Source organism: Onthophagus taurus, chromosome 11 (assembly GCF_036711975.1).
Source record: "Onthophagus taurus isolate NC chromosome 11, IU_Otau_3.0, whole genome shotgun sequence".
NCBI classification, from domain to species: Eukaryota; Metazoa; Arthropoda; class Insecta; order Coleoptera; family Scarabaeidae; genus Onthophagus; species Onthophagus taurus.
In genome coordinates, this window is record NC_091976.1 from 22,267,475 (window position 1) to 22,279,301 (window position 11,827).

Genomic DNA, 11,827 nt, shown 5'->3' on the forward strand with positions numbered 1-11,827 from the left:
CTCCAACCTAAGATTCCAATAATTTCGTTCAGGAATACGTGAAGCAAACAAATACAAATTCCGTTTCTGACAGCTTGATGCAACATAAGCTGAGAGAAATTGATGATTAATGTTCACGATTCAGCTAAATGCATGTTCTGTAAGGCTGCATAAACTCTGTATACTACTCAAAACCATCAATCAAAAGCACCACTAGTAAACAAGACCAATAACACTTCCTCCATTGATAACGACAGACAAATCATTTACGAGTATCAAAAACAATGCTGGCCTGTGAATGGAGCCGTGTATAACAATCAACTCGGAACATAGGTTAAAGGCTTATCTAGTACTAATTCGTTGAATGTACAATCAAACGGTTTTGTAAAATCATAAAATTGTTAATCATTGTGTTTTTCGTAAATATCCTATACGTAGTAACGTGTGTTTTAAAACCACACGTGGTATACTTGTTGCTTCTAAACAAACGTGTTCACCACTTAGGCGAGCGTTCGTTAGACAATCGGGAACTTCTTCGGCAATGATGCATTGATTCAACCATTTACACATAATTTATGTCAAAACAAATTTCCTTAAGAATCGTACCATTCTTTTTGATTTATATTCAATAGATATAATCTCTATTATTACTGCAACTCATACCATTTATGTTACGAAATTTGATTTAGTAATCCGGAGATATCCTTTTTCATTCCTTGTTCAAGATTTGAGAAGGAATCATTTCCATGGTTTCTTCAACAATATCATAAAAATAAGTTCAACTCATCCAAATCCATGGGCGATATACGCGGTTTATAGTTGTTAGTGAAATTTCTCATTGCTCGTTAAAGACCCTTCTCAATCAAGCTAATTCAACACTTAATCCAGCATTGATTGTCTGGATAAAGCTTATACAGAGTTAAGACTTCATAAAGTCGTGATACAGACTTTATGGATCTTTGTCGAATTTGTATCAAAACTGTATCTAGAATGTATTAAGAAGGAGTCTTAAAGTGGTATAAAATGTACATGCCTTATTAAATTTGCATCAAGTCTACACCATGCCTTGTTAAGTCAAATATGTACAGAGTCACATCAAATCTACATCATGCCTATTTAGTTTGCTTCAAAATTATCATTATGCCTCTGACTGATCCAGATATCAGTTTGTAGTAAGTCCTCTTAATTCTCAGAATTTGTACTAATATTGCCTGTTGACCATTTCTATGGCGATTAATACTTGGCTTCACGAGTTTCACATGTTAAAGACCCTCCTCAACCAAGCTAATTTAACACTTGGTCCAGCATTGAATATCTGGATAAAACTTATACAGATTTAAGCCGTCATAAAATCGTGATACAGACTTTATGGATCTTTGTCGAGTTTGTATCAAAACTGCATCTAGAATGTATTAGGAAGGAGTCTTAAGTGGTATAAAATGCACATGCCTTATTAAATTTGCATCAAGTCTACACCATGCCTTGTTAAGTCAAATATGTACAGTCACATCAAATTTGCATCATATCTATTTAGTATGTATCAAAATTATCATTATGCCTCTGACTTGATAGACTTATTATAACTCATACAACTCTGCTTTAATTCTCTATTCAAGAATGCGTCAAATATCTATCGGGTCTGCATCAAAACTATACCTAGAGTTTAAATGTCGTTATGTTTCCATCAACTTTTCTTTACATCTCGTCATATTTACATTAAGTCTCCAATGAATCTTCATCGAAGCTTCTTACAAAGTCTACGAACTTCTTTTTATCAAATCAAATCTGTAGAGACTGACTCTTCATCATGAGTGTATCGTATGTGCATCGATTCTTTCAAGCCATCATCAAATCTGCATCTGATAGAGTAAGTCTCTATCAAATCTGAATATAGATAAATACTACATCAACTCTGCATTGAGTTCTCATCACCGAAATCACTAAATTTTACTAGGAAGGAAATCACTAGGAAGAAGTTACGCTAAAGATATAAGAAAAAAGATAAATCTTTTTATTTCTTCTTCGTCAACAATTTTGAAGTTACATTAGAGGTTGCTTTCTAGAAGTAAAGACATGATGAGGAAAGATGATGTATTTGTCAATAAAATGTAAGATGCTCATGGAGCTATTTATAGGAGAAAACAGCGTGCATCGGCAGTAATTTGTCAAGTAATCGAAATGTGTCCATTTAAGTAATTAATTTTGTTGATTGATTTGCTAGAAATAACAATTCGCATAACAACGTTAAATAACAATTCACTAAATATTTTATTTGTTGTCTACTTCAAAGAATACCACTCATTTTTTATAAATCGCAGTCTCCTTCAACATTTTACTTCGAAATTTCAAAATTGCTACTGTCATAAACCCAACCCACAGAAAAGCACACGATTAGAATGGCATTTACATAAGTATTCAATACTTTTTTTTTTATAAAAAAGATAGTTGACGTCGTCAGTGGTTTTTGTTGTTCATCGGTAGCTTTGTTCCTTCCTGTTCGCTGCTGGTTATACCATCATTGGCATGAATCATCATAGGCTGACGATAGTAAAAGTTCTTTTGTAGGTGCTGAAGTGGTAATCTGATGTAGAGGAAGTGTGACTAAACGCTAAAAAAGGATTGTGCACCGACGACGAGCGACTGACGTCAAGTTGCGAATCCTATCGTGGAATTCGAGATTTGCGACGGTTACTATACAGAACCGCAATCATAAAGTTCTATAAAAAAAACTAAATAATTTTGTTATTGCTTTCCATGATGTATCCAAATAATGTACAGTTTAACAGTTTAAATTTTCGTTTAAAACTAATAAAGGTTTGTTGCAATTACTTTGGGGAGATTGAAAATTATTTTATTAGTTGAATACGGTACTGTATGTGTTGGACTGGTAGCCGGACGTGCCATTCGGGCGATGTTCCGAGTCGAGTTGGCACTGGACCGAGAATAACGTTAGCAGCCTTCTAGATGTGCCGTCGCGATACTCCCTAGGGAACATGGAATGTCGTGTTGTTGGCAAGCGACACGTTATTACTTCCTTCCTCTTACGCACGACACAGACTCGCGGTTGATCCTATTCGGCGGTCTGCCGAAACCTGGCTGCGATTCAAAGTTATTTCGGAGCGTGATCTTTTACAGACGGTATTTGTTTTGTCGTTCCTTTTTGTCGCCTTTATTTTTCCTTCCCTTCCGCTAACAACACGCCATTATTGTCTTTGCCATTTACGTCTTGATGATCTCTTCAGAAACGAAGAGATTCGATTAATTTACGTCTAACCTCAATCGGAAAATTGCCGCGACCGTTTAGGGTTCATTTTCGCTTCGGACACGTGTCTCCAATTTGCGCCGAGCGCGAAAACAGCAATTATCCAATGTAATGTGGGAAGTAAGCGGTCGGTAAATGGCGATGGCAGCCACAAGGAAACGGATACGAGAACACGACTGAAACCGACGTGTTCCCGCTGGTTCTCTCTTTCTCCTCCTTCTACATCTTGCGTAATCGAATCGGTTACTGCTAAGTTATTGCAAGAACCCAAGTTATATCTATACCTACATAACTGACGTTACATAATTATTAAATCATAGCTGCTGGTGTCAGTTAGTTGACTCTTCGCAAGATTTTCAAAGTTAACTTAACGCGTCATTAATTACGTTCGATATTTTGATGACGTCCTTTAAATTTTTATGACGCATATTCTTCGAAATCATCCTGGACATTATGTTCTGCGTGAATCACGATTGTCATGGCATTGACTGGGATCAGATTATCTCGCGGAATGTAACGTAACCGAACGTAAACAGAATCAACCGTATGACTAAACGTTGATTATTTTGCATTTTCTACTTAAACGAAAGCTTAGTTCTGATCTGAATACATCATCAACCACGTACACGAATAAGAAACTTCTTGGGATTGTTACGAACAAAGGAAATAACTACTGTTCACGGCTATTTCTGAACCTGTTGCGGATTTTTTTATGCGAAAACAAAATGATTTTAACATAGCGGTTTCCTGTTTGTTTTGATCAGGTTTTTTTTTTAATTTAGGATTTCTTTTCTTATCATTATCCAAGGAGCTTTATCTGTTAATTAAAACTAGGTCAGCAGACCAAATAAAGCACGTGAAACCGAACAGGTTACCCAATAGGCCGTGATTCAACTTGGCCACAGCGTCGATTTCCACTCGTTTCTTTTTTCGTCCGGTGGGTGTGCGTGAAATTGGTCGATAACTTTCTCTCTATCTTGCACGGTTCTGCAGTTTACCCAATAGGTGTTATACAACGATGCGATGAGCCGGGTTCATCGCCGACAAGAACTTCTTCGTTTCGTTAACGATTATGGTTCTATTTGACAAACAGGGGGAAATGCCTCACGTTGGTGGCATTTTTATCGTTTAATTATGTCAATATCAGACGTGGTTACGTAAAACAACCTGTTGGTTCGGTGTCTTAAACCCGGTTTTGATCGTGCGTGGTTGATTTTTTCCCGTTTATGTAATCGGTTGAGAATGGTATGGCCCACTTTGTGTATAAATATTTAATAAAAAATTTGCGATATCTTGGTTTGTAATCAAAAATGTTTATTTCGAAAATGCTTTAACGATGATTTAAAACAATTGGAATTAACGAGTTTTTTAACTTTAATTATGGCACTATCTACAATTTTATTGCTTATTGATAAACGGTTGTTTAGTCAGGACAATTCATATATAAACCGTATCTGGACGGATAGAAAGAGGTATTAATCCGTAATTTTGTTTTATGTTTCGTACGGTGGAAGTACCATCAATAAGTTTATTATATTAGGGTATTGTTACAGGTAGCGATAAGTACGTATTTATCGCTAAAAAACAATCGGTACCGGCTTACCACGCACGTTAAAACGAATTTATTGTCGATATCCAACCAAACGGATAGGCTGAATCCCAAGATTGATAACGGTTCATCTCGAGTCGAAGGCATTAACTGTCAACCGGAGATAATTACTAAATTATCTCATTAGATATATCTTTTGGGGACGTGCGCCTTTTTTCTCCTCAAGTAGCTGGAGATAAATCAAAAATAAATAAACTTCAAAAATTTCATGTATTTCTTTTTAATCGATCATAACGAAATTTGCAAATCACGTAGTTTATATTTTTGTTATTCACTTGAAATAACCCCAATTAGAATTTAAATTTCTAATTAACTATTACTTAATTAACATTAACTCCTGGTCAAAGTTTGATTGAAAAGTACGATATTAAATCTTTGGCGATTTCATAATTGCAGTATGATTTAATAGGCGTGTTGAGATGTCTAAATAATAAAATGCATGTTTTGCAAGATCCCGGGTGTTTAGTTTAAAAATTCAAAAAATCGTCCGAACGATAACTTTGTTTTCGATTTTGGAGGGCATGTGTTATATCTCGACTTGGGTTATCGGCAACCGGATATCCTAGCCAAGTTTGAAATCGAGAGGGTTATCGAGCTGAGGTTATCCGTTTGTAATTCTGCGTACTTAACAGTTTCAAAAAGGAAATAAAAAATGTTTAATAACCCTTAAACTCTATAGGGAAGCATCTAAAAATAATGTGTAATCGCTTTAAAAATGTTGTGTTGTAAATTTTTTTTAGAGAAAATGCATTACACGTGCGGAAAAACATTTCGTTATCTACATTTCCAGTATCTATTTTCACTTGTAGCAACCGCTTCATGTTTAAATAAAAATTATGACTTCACTATTCCCCGTACTAAACATTCAAAATGTGGTAACAAGATAATTTACTTAATATTTTGTTTTATCTAAATTATTTTATTCCCACTTCAACTTTATTCCGTATTAAACTGATCTTATAAAAAAATAACGTCCTTAAACTGATAATATTGTTATAGTTTTATTAAGATAAGAATTAGTTTACTATTTACTACTTGCAATATAAACGTAAAAATAATAGAAAAAATAAACGGAAATGAGTCATCACGTTATCAGGAAACGATTGTTTATTCGAGCGAAGGAACCAAATACGCACGACATCAGAAAATCGGTGACTAAGCTAAAATGTTAGTAATTATAAAACACGGTTCGGTTGGTATCATGTTGAGATGGGAAATTGGTATTTGTAAGACTGACATTGTTTATCTGTGTTTGATTCAAGGTTAATTTTATCCGAAATAAAAATTACTAATTGTTAAAGTTTCAATTTAACATAAAATTTTAATGTATACTTGTTTACATTGAAAAATTATATGTAAAAATGATAACATTTACAAATTCTTGTTTATTTACTTACAATCTAGTTTTTCCAACATTCTTTAAATGATTAGGTTTTTTTCTATGTACTATTTGATAAACAAAATTATTAATAGTTAAATTAATAACAATAACATAGGATCACGATAGTAATATTAATCTCAATAATTGAATTATTGTTTTTTCTCAAATCTAATCCCTGTTTATAGTTTTGAGAACGTAAATACAAATACGTTTTATTTTTCTCCTATACGTTTGTAACACGTCATTTTTGAAGCGAACATTTAACTATATTTTCTGACGTTTGTGACATCAAGTCATCATACTTAGCATTATTTTATTTTTTACGTCTTTGGTTAAGTGACCTCGAATTGCATCATTGCATTATAATAGCATTATCATGTTTGGTGGTTAACGTAGAATTCCATCCATCTAGGCTTTGTTTTTAGTTCGAACTATAACGTCATTGTTAAACTTCTTTATCACCATAACGAAAAGATGTCTTAAATATGACTGTAAATACTAATAATATTCCATTGTTGCTACTAAGAAATGCAACAATTTCATCATAGATATTTTGTTCCGGGAATACAAAGAAATCCAGAAACCTTGAAAAACCTCAAATTCCATTACAATCATCACAACATAAGTCGGGACCATCATAAACCATCAACATCGATGTCGGGACTTCGACTAATTGATGGCTAAAGGTATCTTATACTATGCAGTACACTTTTCTTGAGCCTAAAATTTTTAACTTGAGCAGCATATTCATTTTTCTTATTGCTTTAGCTTTCAATCTTTTCAATTTATTTTTGTATTCATGTCTTATTGTGTCTTACTGATTCACAGTATATAGCTGATTTTGTGGTTTTCCGCGTTTTCTTTGGTGCTTTACTCATAGCTTTCGGAAATGATTGTACTTCTTTTGGATTTTCCTTTTAAGGTTGTTTAGGTGGTGATGTCAGTGAACGAATTGGTAGTATGCTAGTAGCTTCTTGACTAATTAATATTCCAAGAATATTAGAAATGTGAGTTAACAAAAGTGTATGCAGTTCTGTTGAATTAATAGAACTGAGGTTGTAGATTTGTGCTATTGAACTCTATTAGTGTACAAATGTGCAAAGTCAAGTCGCACATAGCATTTGCATATTGCTTAGTATATCATAAATTAACATGGTTTCCCTATACTATTAACATGGTATAGTTTCGTGTCCATGCATCAAGTTGCATTAAGCATTTTCAAATGACAGACCAATCGAACAGTAATATTAATAACATTCTGTATAACGATGATGAAATTGTGTGTATAACAAAGTGATGAATAAAAGCAAGGAATGTTTTGTCTTACATGCATTCTACTGGTCTACCTAGCATAGAATAGTCGTGATATCGCACTCGTAGAAATACGAATAATTTTTTACTGAAGTGAGTACTCTTATGAGTGCATTGTAAATGTTTTGTGATTCTAACTTATAGCAATCCATAACGGTTGTCAAATTATCTTAAAAAATATCTGCATTTGTTGTATGATATTGATCGAAGCCATTCTTACCCAGCCATTAAATTCGTATCCTATGTTTAATTCAAAAAGCAAAACACTGAACTTAAAACACTATGAATCGTGTTTAGATTCGTTGCACGCTTCATTTTTCCTATTATAGTGTTCCTATTTTCCTCTGTTATAATCGGAACCAGCCATAGTACTCACTGCTGACAGAAAATTAAATACTTGTAATTAAAGACTAAATACTGCCGGCAGAAGACTATATACTGCCGGCAAAAGCCTAGATACTGGTGGTAAAGAGATAAATACTACTTAGGGAACACTAGCACTGGTTTTAATAGACTAGATATTGCTGGTAGAAGACTGGTAATTGAAGAATGGATACTTCTTATGGAAGGCTACTTAACTTACTGCTTTCAAAAGATACTGCTGCTTAAGACAAAATACTGATTGCAGAGGTCTAAATACTGCTTTTAGAAGGCTACCTATTGCATAAAGAACACCTCAGCTTTTGTGCAGAAGATACTGGTGGCAGAGGAAATATTCAGCCTCCAGCTAATAAGTTGCCTAAGAACTAGATTATAATTCAATGTGTCGGTAACTTGTCAAGTGTTAAATGAAATTCCACCACTAATCTGGAGACAATTCCTATTCCGAGCAAAAAGGAACTGTTTGCAATCCATATAGATTATGGTGCCTCTTTTTTGATAATAGTATTTTTATCTAAAAGCTGCGACACGTGGAGTTAAAGGCTATATGCAAAGACCCCAGCCTTTGAAATCATCCTGTAACTATCATTCTAAATTAATAAGCTGTTCTTTACATCTGATATAAGTGTGATCAAGTATCACACTTATATCGTATAATTTTACTAAATATATTTGAAACAGGGCAATCATAGATACATCCTGAATGTATGAATCACACGTGGTCTATAGAACGTTATGCTTCTATCAAGGCTTTATCATACTCCATCAAGGTTGTTCCAAAAAATCGAATCAATTTAATTCTTATGGAATGCTTTTTGTCCTATAAGAACTGTAAGCAGTTTTAGCATATGTCAATCTTTGTACAGTTAAGACCAGTATGCTCAAAAGTGAACTCAATTTGTTATCTGTTGTTTTGGTTTCTTGTCGACTCGTAACGAAGACCCATCCTACATACTATAATTATGTATTATGTGCTTAATCAATCCTTTGTTGAATCGTCATTTCTCTTTCATTTTTAAATATGTTGATAATATTTTTTTTTCCGCTGCTATAAATGTTGGAAATATTTTCCTTGCCATTTATATGTGATTAATTACTTTAATGTTTTTGATATCAGTTAACTTTAAAAGAGATTTACTTTGTTTCGATATTATATATAATTTTAAAATATTATTATAGATTGGAGTTTATTGATATCAGATCTTATTTAGTTTCATAAAGTGCTTCACAAAGAAATTTTGCGTAATCGGTAACAAGACACTTCCTGAGACCAGCTGTGTGTTTGTCCAGGCACGTTTCTTATAAAGAAGTTTCTTATAAGATTTCTTGCAGATCCCCGCGTATTGGAATTTGGCGGCATCGGATGACCCAACGCTTAGGGTTTCCTTGAAATTTTATATTCCTTAACAAAAAAATAAAATAAAAAGTGCCGATTAAACGTAATGTAGGTAAAAATTTCTCGCGAATAAACATTACTCTGTGTACTAAGCGAAATTCCACATAATATCCGAACCGAACCGGATATGTGTAGTTTAAAGGAATACAAAAATCCGAAACAATGGGAAGAATATATTTGCGCTCTCAAAAACGTCATGCCAACGTGAGAATGTAAACTTCATGCACACGTCCTGTTGTTGGATTTCGTAGTCGGTTTATTTTGTAAGCGAATTTCGACACGAACGAATCACCGAAATCTTCGGCTCAGCTCCAACTATCGACAACAGTTTTTCTACTGACCTCGCTTAATCTAACGTCTTGAACTGTTACGACAACTGTTACAAATTAATTAAATAATAGTCGATGTTATTTCATAAATTTATTTATAACAGAAACAAAAACAAGGAAATATTTTTATGAATATAACGACCTTTCAGAATAGTTTTTGGTGTATCAGAGGGGTTGGAAAGAAGAGTGAGGGACAAACGTGTCATGATTTCGTTGCATGGGGTGGCAGCAAGTGCTTGGCTCCACGTCATCTACAGGTTGCACATCTGTCCCTTTAAAAATCTCACCGGGGGAGCTTCGTGTACAGTTTCGTCACGAGAAACATAGTATAGAGTTACCGAAAAAGCCTTAGAACTGTTTGATGCAGCATTCGATATGCAAGAAGACCCTCAGTATCAATGCAAAAACTCTCTTATTTGGTACAGAATCGATCTTATTTTTGTTTAGACGATGTTAAATATTCGAAAATGAAACAAAATTTGACTGTGCCATCAAAACTTTTTTCCCTCTTTAAAACAGAAAGACGAGAAGTGCACATATGATGAACACGTATGTTAGGGAGTGCTGGGGAGTGATGTAGACGACTGGTTTTGTAAAAAAAATACAAGCTCAGCTATACTAATAAAAAACACTGGAAATAGATCTGTGGGGACGCATGTGTGCGCGGTTTTTTCTTTTGTTTACGTTTGTTTTATTCACTTGTCGGCTGCTCTCAGATGCTCCACTTCTTTTTCATCGCTTTTCGGATGGCGGAAGCAAAGATAACCACAAAATTTTTTAACGGAAATTTAATCTTCAAAAATTCCCCTTTTATTTCATTTCTTATCTGTTTAAAATCGTTTAAGTTGGTAAGAGTTACCAGAAAGCGTAAATAATTTCCGCTGATATGAAATGATACTAATTTTAAGATAAAATTACCTAGTTTATTTACGCGCAATTATGAGTATTACATCACATTTTATGCTAATGGAAGTTAGCAAACGTAATAAGTATTTAAAGAATTTTAAAAAATAAATGGGACAAAATATAAAAATCAGGTCACAGATTCAACGTACAAGATTTTAAAATGTGGCAACATCGCCAAACCACCCCAGTTCCTTCCTGACAAGGGTGGTTACCCTCGTAATACCCCTACGTTACCGATTATGGACCCCTTCGAACACCAGATAAAATCTCCTTTTATCTTGCTTCCGACGTAATCATTTTCCGGCGCGGTAAAAAAAGAAATGTCACCTTTTTTTTACCACCATTTAGAAAATGTGTGTTTGGACACGAATACGTCGACTGATTACACGATCATTTCGATTCTTTTCGGTTTGTGGTTAAACCAATTCTTAGTTTACGAAGTGGCAATTGTGCACGATTTAAACGCACGATTTTTAAAACCTCGTTGTGTAAGGTGTGAATTCAAACGTAACGCATTGTTTTTGGTTTAGATTTTATTTTAATTTTATAGTTTAGCAATTTATTTTGTTGTCTAGAAAAAGTATACAGCTAAAGGTTTTAGAGGACTCTGAAAAAAAAGGGTGCGTGAAACACCCCTGAGGGGGTGTTTAAGCCCACAAAGGAAGAGAGAGGATTTGAACTTGCCTTAAAAAGCGAAAACGAAACAGGGGAAGTTTCGTTGCCAAGGCACTATTTGTCAATGTGTCATTGCTGGCTCGCCCTAAAAACGCCCCTAAAGGCGCAGGTTGGATCTCGTATTACCTAATCTTCAAAATTAAATGAAAGTTTAAGAATTATGTTTTTATGGAAATTTGTTGCAAGGAACATTTTATTTATGAGTAGGGATAATTAAAATTATTTTGAAATTGGAGTGTGTGGAATTGAAAATTTAACAGGTGTGCTACTTTATAACCTTCATTGAAGCCTCCCCTCAGTTTTCTAGTGTTTTTTTAAGTTGCACGCACATGTTTCTAAACGGAGAGATTGTACATGGGACACAGCTTCCCCTAATAGGGGACTGTTAACTGAGAGATTTACCACTAGTGTAGTCTGAGTCACAAAATCCTTTAACCTTACAGTTTTTTATTCCTTCCTTTTTTCTAAAGAATCTATTAAAAGAGGGTAACAACCTTTTTTATTTTTTGTGTATGCATCTTTTTAGGTTAACCCTAGTTTTAAATCAGGATGAAACGGATTAACCAACTAATTGATGACATTTTTTCTTTTAGTAGAT